We start from the raw sequence: 13,752 nt of genomic DNA on the forward strand, positions 1-13,752 counted from the left end.
CAGTGCTTTCAATGCGGTTATGCCTCTAAGTCGTGCTTCGACACGTGGGAGATATAGCCGCATAGAGGGCGTTACAAGTTGGTAATCAGAGCCAGCCCCGACCTTAGGAGCCCCACTGCTTGATCGTTTTTAGCGTCCGAGTTGTGTCTAGAAAAATGTTTTGAGTCATTTAGGATTATATATATCGGAGAGTTAGGAATTCTTTTTACTCCCCAGTCTCTTCATCGCTCTGGTAAGGCATCCCGACGTAGAGTTTTGACTCTTCTCTTCTCAAATTTCACTAAATATTTTTTTAGGATCACGCGGGTATCTTGGAATCGTTCCGATGGTTTTATGATGAGAACATTGTCTTGGTGCCTCCTGTCAGGGGTTTAGTGGAAGTGTCCCGGGGAGTTGAGCTCTGAGGTGTTGTCACCATAATTTTATCGTTGCAGTTCTGGAATACCTGAGTTTAGTATGCCGACATCGAAAATCTCTTTTATGCAGTTCGTTGGTGAGATAACCTCGACGCCACCCAGTACTGGGGCGGGAGTTCGGGAGTATCGCCATAACTTGTATAACGGATGCTTTTCGAAGGTTGAGGTAGACGATTTCCGAAGGTTTCTTGGTTATGTGTTGAAGGATGGATACAGCTGGATGTAGGATTTGCTAGTTTTGGGTGAGATATTATGCTTCCCCTGTATCCCCAACACCTGATTGCATAACCGGAAAATTTCGGGAGTTTCATAGGTGGGAATTCAAGTAGCTCTTAGGATATCTTTCCGACGGATGTATGATATGAAATTGGGGTTCGACGTCTAGTGGTCCGTCTATTCACGGTTGGTTTTACAGTGGTCTCGTTGTGTCTTAAAGAGTCCTTGGCTATTCTGACTCGGGGACGCTTCGTATGTCATGTGCACTGCCTTGTACATGATGGTGCTGTACGATCGAGCCCGTGTAGGCCCCACCACGAAAACTTCGGACGAAATCTCTATCATATGTTTGTTCCGGCTTATTCTGCAAGCCAGTCCTTTGTTTTTGTTTTGAGTTGTGGTATTCGAGTTGCTTCAGTGTCAAGTGTTGATTCCATACTTTCCGAAATGGTGTTCTCATACTCCGATGTGAATACCAATCCTTCTCGACAATCGAGATTGTCATGTCAATCCTTTTCAACCGGGGTGTTTCTCTTCAAGTGGATCCGATCACTTCAACATCAGCAAGACCAATTATCATTTCTTCTCAACGGTGTTTGTTTCATCCGTCTCCAAGTTGCCTTTGTTTTTTCCTGTCCACCCACCCTTTTTCCTCAAGGACTAAGATTTCTTTACCAAGTATCCTTTTATTTTTGTGAAGTTTCTCCATTCTTATCCGTCAATGTTCTTACCCGGTGGTTCTCAAGAAGGTGTTCTACTAGTTCGTCATTCCTCATTCCTTTCTCTTCTCTGGTGGATTCAAGTCAAGTTTTGTTGATCATACCTTTTTCCTCATTTCAATGTCTTCTCATACCGGTGGACCTCATTATCATTCTACTTCTCGCTATTTGTTATTCCGGAGTGCTCAAGATATCTCGAAGATTCGTGTTTCCACTCTGCATTCGTTCAAGCTCTTTCGAGATTGGTATCTCATTCAAGTCATTTAATTCAACCGGTGCAACATCTCTTTTAAATCTTTTCAACGGTGTTCTTTTGAGTGGGCCCTAACCCACAGGTCTTTTCCCAGGATCTTACCTGACTCTTCTATTTTCCCAGATCTATCCTAAATTCTTCTCCAAGTTTGACGTAAGAATGAGTTATCATCAGTCAAATGCTTTTCTCCAAGATATTTCAAATTCTTTTCATAGTTGGCTCAACCTCTTCGCTTTTGATTCTTCCGGTGTGCCTCAATAATTCTTGGTGGTGCTTCTCGTTGTCATTCTCATCATTTGAAGACCGAAGAAGAGTTTCTCTTTAATCTTGCTCTATTCTCTTCAAGATTCATGGTGCTAGCTTGTTGCCATCCTCTCATAATTGCTTTCGATTGTGAGAATTCTTTCCATCCATCCGGAGCAATTCAGGAGTCTTTTCAGTTTCATTCTCCGGAGCCAATCATCTCAGAATTATTCATTCTCAGCTTTCAGCTCTCGTTCTCAAATTTTTCCGGTGCATCGTTCAAATACCCTCTAATCAGTTCATGATCTCTTCGTTCTCATGTATCTAAATCCCCTCAAGTATCTTCATTCATTTTTCAATTCTTCCCGGTGAATTGTGCCTTTTCTACGTTCAATTTCAATTCTTACGGTGGTTCGTTCAAGAGTTCTCTTTCTTTGTTATCATATCAATTCATTTGTTCTTTCCAAATCCTACCGGTGGTTCGTTGAAGACCTTCTCAAGTTTGCGCTATATCTCTCTTAATCCTTTCTACGAGAATAAGTAGTATGCCAAATCCGTTGCTTGTCATCAATTTATATTGGTGAAGGATACGCATAACATAATTCTTATTGTTGTTTCATCCAAGTGATCTAGTTTCTTCTTTCCAGAGTTGTTCATCATGTCACATTTCTCGGTTATCTCGTCGCGAAGCTCCATCTAAATCATTGCAAGGCTTCACCTTGTATTTTCAACTTCTCCTTCTTTCCACCATCCTTTTAATACCAGAGTTTCTTCATGGTGGTTCGTCAAGGATTCTTTTCATTCTTCAATTGTTCTTCAAGATTTCTCTTGAAGTTAAGATCAGCCAAGCTATACTCAAAAATTAAACATGGTGTTCAACACATGTCTTGTTTTGGGGAGTTCAAGTATTCTTCATCATGCATTCCAAAGTGCAATTCTTTCTACCTTATCTTTTGAGATGGTGTTATGTCACTCTTGACAGTTTCCCTTGGTTATTCAAGTTGTGAAGATTGAGGTATTTTAAGTCCATCAATCTCCTTGTTGGAGTTATCTTGTGTCATATTTCACCTAAAGCCTTCCCTAAGGAATGTAGCTATTTGTGGTGCTTATCAATGATCCAATTTTCTCCTTCTCATCTCGGTGAAGAAGTTTTTCATCTCTTTGGTGCTCTCAATCAAATCAATGGTTTCCATTAGTGGCCGGTTGTCACCTCATAGTCTTGAGATGTTTTCCGTAAGCCCACTACAAGCTTATTCGTTTCGTTGTTGGTTTTCCAACAACTCCGTTATAACCTTCTTGGAAGGGTGCTTGGCATTTTCTTCTCCATTCTGTTATTCCAATGATCTATCTTCTATTCTTTCTTCCGGAGGCATTGTGATGTTGCTCCTTTCACTCATCATCTCGAATTGTGAGGATCATGTTCTTTTCGTGCTTAGCCATTTAACCGGAGTGTCATGTCCTCTTTCCAAGTTCTTCCCGTTTTGTCAAGTTTTGCTTCTCTTTTCTACCGGAGTGCTGCCTGAATTCTTTCGTTCTCATTCCTTGTTTATCTCGTTTCTACCAGAGTGGTCTCAATTCTTTCTTGTCCATTGTACTCGTCATCCATAGCCTTGCAACCTCCAAGGTTCACATGGTGTTCCTTGTTTCTATTTGTTCTACCGCAGTGCTCTCAATTGTGTTCAACTCTGTTATGTTCTTTCTTACAACTTTTCAACCTCTCAAGGTTCTTTGGTTTCACTTATTTGTCGAAGAAGGAACTTAGTTTTACATCTTCTCTTCCTCTTCCGTTTCTCTCCGGTGCCATCCTAGATCTCGGGACGAGATCCTCTTGTAGTGGTGGAGTGTTGTAACGCCCCGAGACCGTCGCTCCAGAAGACTTCCAGCTACTCCGAGTTTCGTCGTGTGATTTGTTTTGTTTGTTGCATCATTTGCATTGCATCATCCCATCATGTCATTTAATTTTTAAAACCTCAACTAAATAAATTGTATGGATCTTCGATCCATTTAAATCGAGGGAACTCACATGGTGACTTCTCTTTATAACATATCCTCCAATATTAGGGAGCTATAATAAAATTATTCCATTTATTTGGAATTAACCATAACCCTCTTGCAAAATATCCCATGCCGTTGTTATCTCAATTCTTGTTCTCCAACCTTGCCCGTAATTATTTCATCATTTTCCGGAGCTCCACCAAAAATCCGAACATTTTTGGACCTTCCTTTTTTTCTCCTTTTCTTCCTAGATTTATTTTCTATTTTTGGGAAATAAAGAAGTAGGGAGAGAGAGAACCAGGCTTTTTCTCCAGCTCCACCCACATGGGACAAGGCTCCTCCACCGGCCTCCCAAGCCGGCCCACCTAGCCCCTCCTAACCCTAGCTCTAACCGGTCCATCCTCTCGTTCCCTGCCCGCCGCCAAGCCCCGCACGCAGCGCCCCACCTCCTGCGCTCGATGCCCTGGTCTCTCCCTCCTCTCGATCGCATCTCTCCCTTCGTTCTCCCGACCGCATCGCCAGGGAGCGCCCCCTTCGCTCGACCGCTCCTCCCTCCTCCGTGACGCCCCTGCCGGCCCCGTCGCCTCTGCGCGTGAGCGCCGCGCGCCCAACCTCCTCCCTCGCGCGGCTCCTTCCCTGCCTCCACCGCGAGCCCACCATGGCACCCGCAGCCGTCGTCCTCCACACCGAGCAGGAGTTGCGCCGCCTCGACTCCTGGTCCAGCCAGCCACCGGAGCCCCGCAGGTCCGCGCCGTCGCCTCCTCCGCATCGAGCCAGGGAGTGGTGCTCCCTGCGCCCGGTCCCCCTCGCCCCTTGCCGCCTCCTCCGTTGGTGGCGACCACCAGGAGCCCGAAGCCCTGCTATCAAGCTCCATGCCGCACCCTTGCATCCTGCGCCAGCATCCAGCAGCTCGAGCGGTCCCCGGTGACCTCCCGAGGCAGAGCCTTGCAAGTCCCTCGATGCCCGTTCAGATTCATCCAGACCGGCAAGTTCGACCTCGGCGCCAAGTTCGTCTTCAGATCGGTTCGACTACCTCCGATGTGGTTTTCGGCAAGTACCTTGAGGCCACAGTAACGCCAAGTACCACGACATCCATGTTCGTCTACAGAACGTGTACATCTACACCGCCAAGACCGGACCGACAAGTACCCCAACGTCGCGTGTACCACTACCGTCGACCTGAACATCTACGAAAACGTGTACAACTACCCTCGCCACGTGAACAACTACTTCCACGACGTCCGTGAACCACTACTTCCACTACGACCGTCCCGTGAACGACTACTTCCCTCGATGATTTTGAACCACCCCGAAATGCACGCTTCGAAGGTATAACCCCGAGACGACCTTCCGAGAACAATTGTGGGTTGTATGAGATGCCCGTGTTTGCACCATGTCCGAGTAGTTCCTTGCGCGTTCCTCATTGCCTTGCCGTCGACCCGTGGGAACCCGGTAACCGGGAGCACCCCACCATCTTGCATGACTCGCTCACGCTCACTTCCTTTTGCACCGGTATCTCCATGAGCTACCGGAACCGATATGTTGCCGTGGCATCATTTTCGGATTCGTTGCCGTGGCACCCCTTTCTTCCACCACGGCGATAAATGCTTCATAACATGCTTATGTCAACATTTTCATAAATATTGCATATAACTTGTATATGTCATTCGCATCATGATAACAACAATTAAAATGTCTAAACTTGTTGTTGCATTAAATTGCTAAATGCATATGGGGATTTACCGGATTTATTGTTTTTATATCCGGCCCCATTTAAATTGTTTAGATGGTATAGTTTTTGTTATGCTTCACCACTTGCCATGTTAACCAATATTTAATATTGTTGGGTACATAACCAAGAGAGAACTGAATAATTGATGTGGTGTTTCGTCAATATGCAACTCGTTGCATATTGAGCTCCACTTAACTTGTAGTATTGTTTGTGCATATTGCCATGCCATGCCTCATTAAACCGGACATGCATCATACTTGTTTGTGCTTCATGACATGTTTATGCTTGTGTGTTTACTATGTTGTTTGTTTCTTTCCGGGTTGCTTCTCTCATTAGCTTCGGTTTCGTTCTGGAGTTGTGAGGATCCGTTCGACCTCGTCCTTTTGTCTTCTTCATGGAATCGTTCTTCTTCCTTGCGGGATTTCAGGCAAGATGACCATACCCTCGAAATCACTTCTATCTTTGCTTGCTAGTTGCTCGCTCTTTTGCTATGCCTATGCTGCGATACCTACCACTAGCTTATTTTGCCTCCCATATTGTTAAGCCAAGCCTCTAACCCACCTTGTCCTAGCAAACCGTTGTTTGGCTATGTTATCGCTTTGCTCAGCCCCTCTTATAGCGTTGTTAGTTGCAGGTGAAGATTGAAGTTTGTTCCTTGTTGGAACATGGAGATGTTGTTCCTTGTTGGACCATGTTTACTTGTTGGGATATCACAATATCTCGTATTTAATTAATGCACCTATATACTTGGTAAAGGGTGGAAGACTCGGCCTTATGCCTGGTGTTTTGTTCCACTCTTGCCGCCCTAGTTTCCGTCATATCGGTGTTATGTTCCCGGATTTTGCGTTCCTTACGCGGTTGGGCTATAATGGGAACCCCTTGACAGTTCACCTTAAGTAAAACTCCTCCAGCAAGGCCCAACATTGGTTTTAACATTTGCCACCTAAGCCTTTTTCCCTTGGGTTCTGCAGACTCAAGGGTCGTCTTTATTTTACCCCCCCCCCCCCAGGGCAGTGCTCCTCTGAGTGTTGGTCCAAACTAGAGCACCGTGCGGGACCATTCCTTGGCAACTTGGATTACGTCGGTACCTATACGCTTCGCTTATCCGGTGTGCCCTGAGAACGAGATATGTGCAGCTCCTATCGGATTTGTCGGCACAGCGGGTGGTCTTGCTGGTTTAGTTTTACCCTGTCGAAATGTCTTGATGTACCGGGATACCGAGTCTGATCGGAGTGTCTCGGGTGGAGGTCTATTCCTTCGTTGACCGTGAGAGCTTGTCATGGGCTAAGTTGGGACACCCCTGCAGGGTATAAACTTTCGAGAGCCGTGCCCGCGGTTATGTGGCAGATGGGAATTTGTTAATATCCGGTTGTAGAAAACCCGAAGTTGACCTTAATTAAAATACCTCAACCGCGTGTGTAATCGTGATGGTCTCTTCTCGGCGGAGTCCGGGAAGTGAACACGGTGTTGGAGTTATGTTTGACGTAAGTAGTTTCAGGATCACTTCTTGATCGCTACTAGCTTCACGACCGTGCCTTGCTTCTCTTCTCGCTCTCTTTTGCGAATGTAGCCACCATATATGCTAGTCGCTTGCTGCAGCTCCACCTCATTACTCCATCCTTCCTATAAGCTTAAATAGTCTTGATCTCGCGGGTGTGAGATTGCTGAGTCCTCGTGGCTCACAGATACTTCCAAAACCAGTTTGCAGGTGCCTATGTTACCGAGCAGGTGACGCAACCAAGCTCAAGGAGGAGCTCGATGAAGATCTTGCCCTTTGTGTTGTTTCGTTCTAGTTGATCAGTAGTGGAGCCCAGTTGGGGTCGATCGAGGACCTTTCTCGCATTTGGGGTTCTTCTTTTATTTTGGTTCCGTAGTCGGACCTTGATTGTATCTGGATGATGTAATGCTTTATTCATGTAATTGTGTGAAGTGGCGATTGTAAGCCAACTATGTATCTTTTTCCCTTATGTATTACATGGGTTGTGTGAAGATTACCTCACTTGCAACATTGCTTTCAATGTGGTTATGCCTCTAAGTCGTGCTTCGACACGTGGGAGATATAGCCGCATCGAGGGCCTTACAGTGGACAACACTCTCCCCTCTCGTTGCTATGCCATCACCATGATCTTGCGTGTGCGTAGGAATTTTTTGAAATTACTACGTTCCCCAACAGTGGCATCCGAGCCAGGTTTTATGCGTTGATGTTATATGCACGAGTAGAACACAAGTGAGTTATGGGCGATACAAGTCATACTACTTACCAACATGTCATACTTTGGTTCCGCGGTATTGTGAGATGAAGCGGCCCGGACTGACATTACGCGTACGCTTACGCGAGACTGGTTTCACCGTTACGAGCACTCGTGCTTAAAGGTGGCTGGCGGGTGTCTGTCTCTCTCACTTTAGCTGAATCGAGTGTGGCTACGCCCGGTCCTTGCGAAGGTTAAAACAGCACCAACTTGACGAACTATCGTTGTGGTTTTTGATGCGTAGGTAAGAACGGTTCTTGCTAAAGCCCGTAGCAGCCACGTAAAATTTGCAACAACAAAGTAGAGGATGTCTAACTTGTTTTTGCAGGGCATGCTGTGATGTGATATGGTCAAGACGTGGTGCTATATTTTATTGTATGAGATAATCATGTTTTGTAACCGAAGTTATCAGCAACTGGCAGGAGCCATATGGTTGTCGTTTTATTGTATGAAATGCAAACACCTTGTAATTGCTTTACTTTATCACTAAGCGGTAGTGATAGTCGTAGAAGCGATAGATGGCGTAACGACAACGATGCTATGATGGAGATCAAGGTGTCGCGCCGGTGACGATGGTGATCACGACGGTGCTTCGAAGATGGAGATCACAAGCACAAGATGATGATGGCCATATCATATCACTTATATTCATTGCATGTGATGTTTATCCTTTTATGCATCTTATCTTGCTTTGATTGACGGTAGCATTTTAAGATGATCTCTCACTAATAATCAAGAAGTGTTCTCCCTGAGTATGCACCATTGCGAAAGTTCTTCGTGCTGAGACACCACGTGATGATCGGGTGTGATAGGCTCTACGTTCAAATACAACGGGTGCAAAACAGTTGCACACGCGGAATACTCAGGTCATACTTGACGAGCCTAGCATATACAGATATGGCTTCGGAACACGGAGACTGAAAGGTCGAACGTGAATCATCTAGTAGATATGATCAACATAGTGATGTTCACCATTGAAACTACTCCATCTCACGTGATGATCGGACATGGTTTAGTTGATTTGGATCACGTGATCACTTAGATGACTAGAGAGATGTCTGTCTAAGTGGGAGTTCTTAAGTAATATGATTAATTGAACTTAAATTTATCATGAACTTAGTACCTGATAGTATTTTGCTTGTCTATGTTTGTTTGTAGATAGATGGCTCGTGCTGTTGTTCCGTTGAATTTTAATGCGTTCCTTGAGAAAGCAAAGTTGAAAGATGATGGTAGCAATTACACGGACTGGGTCCGTAACCTGAGGATTATCCTCATTGCTGCACAGAAAAGTTATGTCCTGGAAGCACCGTTGGGTGCCAGGCCTGCTGCTGATGCAACTAACGACGTTAAGAATGTCTGGCAGAGCAAAGCTGATGACTACTCGATAGTTCAGTGTGCCATGCTTTACGGCTTAGAACCGGGTCTTCAACGACGTTTTGAACGTCATGGAGCATATGAGATGTTCCAGGAGTTGAAGTTAATATTTCAAGCAAATGCCCGGACTGAGAGATATGAAGTCTCCAATAAGTTCTATAGCTGCAAGATGGAGGAGAATAGTTCTGTCAGTGAACATATACTCAAAATGTCTGGGTATAATAATCACTTGATTCAACTGGGAGTTAATCTTCTTGATGATAGTGTCATTGACAGAATTCTTCAATCACTGCCACCAAGCTACAAGAGCTTCGTGATGAACTATAATATGCAAGGAATGAACAAGACTATTCCCGAGCTCTTCACAATGCTAAAAGCTGCGGAGGTAGAAATCAAGAAGGAGCATCAAGTGTTGATGGTTAACAAGACCACCAGTTTAAAGAAAAAGGGCAAAGGGAAGAAGAAGGGGAACTTCAAGAAGAACGGCAAGCAAGTTGCTGCTCAAGAGAAGAAACCCAAGTCTGGACCTAAGCCTGAAACTGAGTGCTTCTACTGCAAGCAGACTGGACACTGGAAGCGGAACTGCCCCAAGTATTTGGCGGATAAGAAGGATGGCAAAGTGAACAAAGGTATATGTGATATACATGTTATTGATGTGTACCTTACTAATGTTCGTAGTAGCACCTGGGTATTTGATACTGGTTCTGTTGCTAATATTTGCAACCGAAACAGGGACTACGGATTAAGCGAAGATTGGCTAAGGACGAGGTGACGATGCGCGTGGGAAATGGTTCCAAAGTCGATGTGATCGCGGTCGGCACGCTACCTCTACATCTACCATCGGGATTAGTTTTAGACCTAAATAATTGTTATTTGGTGCCAGCGTTGAGCATGAACATTATATCTGGATCTTGTTTGATGCGAGACGGTTATTCATTTAAATCAGAGAATAATGGTTGTTCTATTTATATGAGTAATATCTTTTATGGTTATGCACCCTTGAAGAGTGGTCTATTTTTATTGAATCTCGATAGTAGTGATACACATATTCATAGTGTTGAAACCAAAAGATGCAGAGTTGATATAGATAGTGCAACTTATTTGTGGCACTGCCGTTTAGGTCATATCGGTGTAAAGCGCATGAAGAAACTCCATACTGATGGGCTTTTGGAATCACTTGATTATGAATCACTTGGTACTTGCGAACCGTGCCTTATGGGCAAGATGACTAAAACGCCGTTCTCCGGAACTATGGAGCGAGCAACTGATTTGTTGGAAATCATACATACTGATGTTTGTGGTCCAATGAATATTGAGGCTCGCGGCGGGTATCGTTATTTTTTCACCTTCACAGATGATTTGAGCAGATATGGGTATATCTACTTAATGAAACACAAGTCTGAAACATTTGAAAAGTTCAAAGAATTTCAGAGTGAAGTGGAAAATCATCGTAACAAGAAAATAAAGTTTCTACGATCTGATCGTGGAGGAGAATATTTGAGTTATGAATTTGGTCTTCACTTGAAACAATGCGGAATAGTTTCGCAACTCACGCCACCCGGAACACCACAACGAAATGGTGTGTCCGAACGTCGTAATCGTACTTTACTAGATATGGTGCGATCTATGATGTCTCTTAATGATTTACCGCTATTGTTTTGGGGTTATGCTTTAGAGACGACCGCATTCACGTTAAATAGGGCACCATCAAAATCCGTTAAGACGACACCTTATGAACTGTGGTTTGGCAAGAAACCAAAGTTGTCGTTTCTTAAAGTTTGGGGCTGCGATGCTTATGTGAAGAAACTTCAACCAAATAAGCTTGAACCCAAATCGGAGAAATGTGTCTTCATAGGATACCCAAAGGAAACTATTGGGTACACCTTCTATCATAGATCTGAGGGCAAGATTTTCATTGCTAAAATCGGATCCTTTCTAGAGAAGGAGTTTCTCTCGAAAGAAGTGAGTGGGAGGAAAGTAGAACTTGATCTGATAACTGTATCTACTCTCTTATTGGAAAGTAGTTCATCACAAGAACCGGTTCCTGTGACAACTACACCAATTAGTGAGGAAGCTGATGATATTGATCATGAAACTTCAGATCAAGTTTCTACTGAACCTCGTAGGTCTACCAGAGTAAGGTCCGCACCAGAGTGGTACGGTAATCCTATTCTGGAAGTCATGTTACTTGACCATGATGAACCTACAAACTATGAGGAAGCGATGATGAGCCCAGATTCCGCAAAATGGCTAGAGGCCATGAAATCTGAGATGGGATCCATGTATGAAAACAAAGTATGGACTTTGGTTGACTTGCCCGATGATCGGCAAGTCATTGAGAATAAATGGATCTTTAAGAAGAAGACTGACGCTGATGGTAATATAACTGTCTACAAAGCTCGACTTGTTGCAAAAGGTTTTCGACAAGTTCAAGGGGTTGACTACGATGAGACTTTCTCACCCGTAGCGATGCTTAAGTCTCTCCGAATCATGTTAGCTATTGCTGCATTTCATGATTATGAAATTTGGCAAATGGATGTAAAAACTGCATTGTTGAATGGATTTCTGGAAGAAGAGTTGTATATGATGCAGCCAGAAGGTTTTGTTGATCCAAAAGGTGCTAACAAAGTGTGCAAGCTCCAGCGATCCATTTCTGGACTGGTGCAAGCATCTCGGAGTTGGAATAAACGTTTTGATAGTGTGATCAAAGCATATGGTTTTATACAGACTTTTGGAGAAGCCTGTATTTACAAGAAAGTGAGTGGGAGCTCTGTAGCATTTCTGATATTATATGTAGATGACATATTATTAATTGGAAATGATATAGAATTTCTAGATAGCATAAAGGGATACTTGAATAAAAGTTTTTCAATGAAAGACCTCGGTCAAGCTGCTTACATATTGGGCATCAAGATCTATAGAGATAGATCAAGACGCTTAATAGGACTTTTACAAAGCACATACCTTGATAAATTTTTGAAAAAGTTCAAAATGGATCAGGCAAAGAAAGGATTCTTGCCCGTACTTCAAGGTGTGAAGTTGAGTCAAACTCAATGCCCGACCACAGCAGAAGATAGAGAGAAAATGAAAGATGTTCTCTATGCTTCAGCCATAGGCTCTATCGTGTATGCAATGCTGTGTACCAGACCTGATGTATGCTTAGCAATAAGCTTGGCAGGAAGGTACCAAAGTAATCCAGGAGTGGATCACTGGACAGCGGTCAAGAACATCCTAAAATACCGGAAAAGGACTAAGGATATGTTTCTCGTATATGGAGGTGACAAAGAGCTAGTCGTAAATGGTTACATCGACGCAAGCTTTGACACCGATCCGGACGATTCTAAATCGCAAACCGGATACATGTTTTTATTAAACGGTGGAGCTGTAAGTTGGTGCAGTTCTAAACAAAGCGTCGTGGCGGGATCTACATGTGAAGCGGAGTACATAGCTGCTTCGGAAGCAGCAAATGAAGGAGTCTGATGAAGGAGTTCATTTCCGATCTAGGTGTTATACCTAGTGCATCGGGACCAATGAAGATCTTCTGTGACAATACTGGTGCAATTGCCTTGGCAAAGGAATCCAGATTTCACGAGAGGACCAAACACATCAAGAGACGCTTCAATTCCATTCGGAACCAAGTCCAAGTGGGAGACATAGAGATTTGCAAAATACATACGGATCTGAATGTTGCAGACCCGTTGACTAAGCCTCTCTCACGAGCAAAACATGATTAGCACCAAGACTCCATGGGTGTTACTATGTAATCTAGATTATTAACTCTAGTGCAAGTGGGAGACTGAAAGAAATATGCCCTAGAGGCAATACTAAAGTTATTATTTATTTCCTCATATCATGATAAATGTTTATTATTCATGCTAGAATTGTATTAACCGGAAACATGATACATGTGTGAATACATAGACAAACATATAGTCACTAGTATGCCTCTACTTGACTAGCTCATTAATCAAAGATGGTTATGTTTCCTAACCATAGATATGTGTTGTCATTTGATTAATGGGATCACATCATTAGGAGAATGATGTGATTGACATGACCCATTCTGTTAGCCTAGCACTTGATCGTTTAGTATATTGCTATTGCTTTCTTCATGACTTATACATGTTCCTGTAACTATGAGAATTATGCAACACCCGTTTACAGGAGGAACACTTTGGGTACTACCAAACGTCACAACGTAACTGGGTGATTATAAGGAGTACTACAGGTGTCTCCGAAGGTACATGTTGAGTTGGCGTATTTCGAGATTAGGTTTTGTCACTCCGATTGTCGGAGAGGTATCTCTGGGCCCTCTCGGCAATGCTCATCACTATAAGCCTTGCAAGCAATGTAACCAATGAGTTGGTTACGGGATGATGCATTACATAACGAGTAAAGAGACTTGCCGGTAACGAGATTGAACTAGGTATTGGATACCGACGATCAAATCTCGGGCAAGTAACATACCGATGACAAAGGGAACAACGTATGTTGTTATGCGGTTAGACCGATAAAGATCTTCATAGAATATGTAGGAACCAATATGAGCATCCAG

This window comes from Triticum dicoccoides, chromosome 6B (assembly GCF_002162155.2).
Source record: "Triticum dicoccoides isolate Atlit2015 ecotype Zavitan chromosome 6B, WEW_v2.0, whole genome shotgun sequence".
NCBI classification, from domain to species: domain Eukaryota; kingdom Viridiplantae; phylum Streptophyta; class Magnoliopsida; order Poales; family Poaceae; genus Triticum; species Triticum dicoccoides.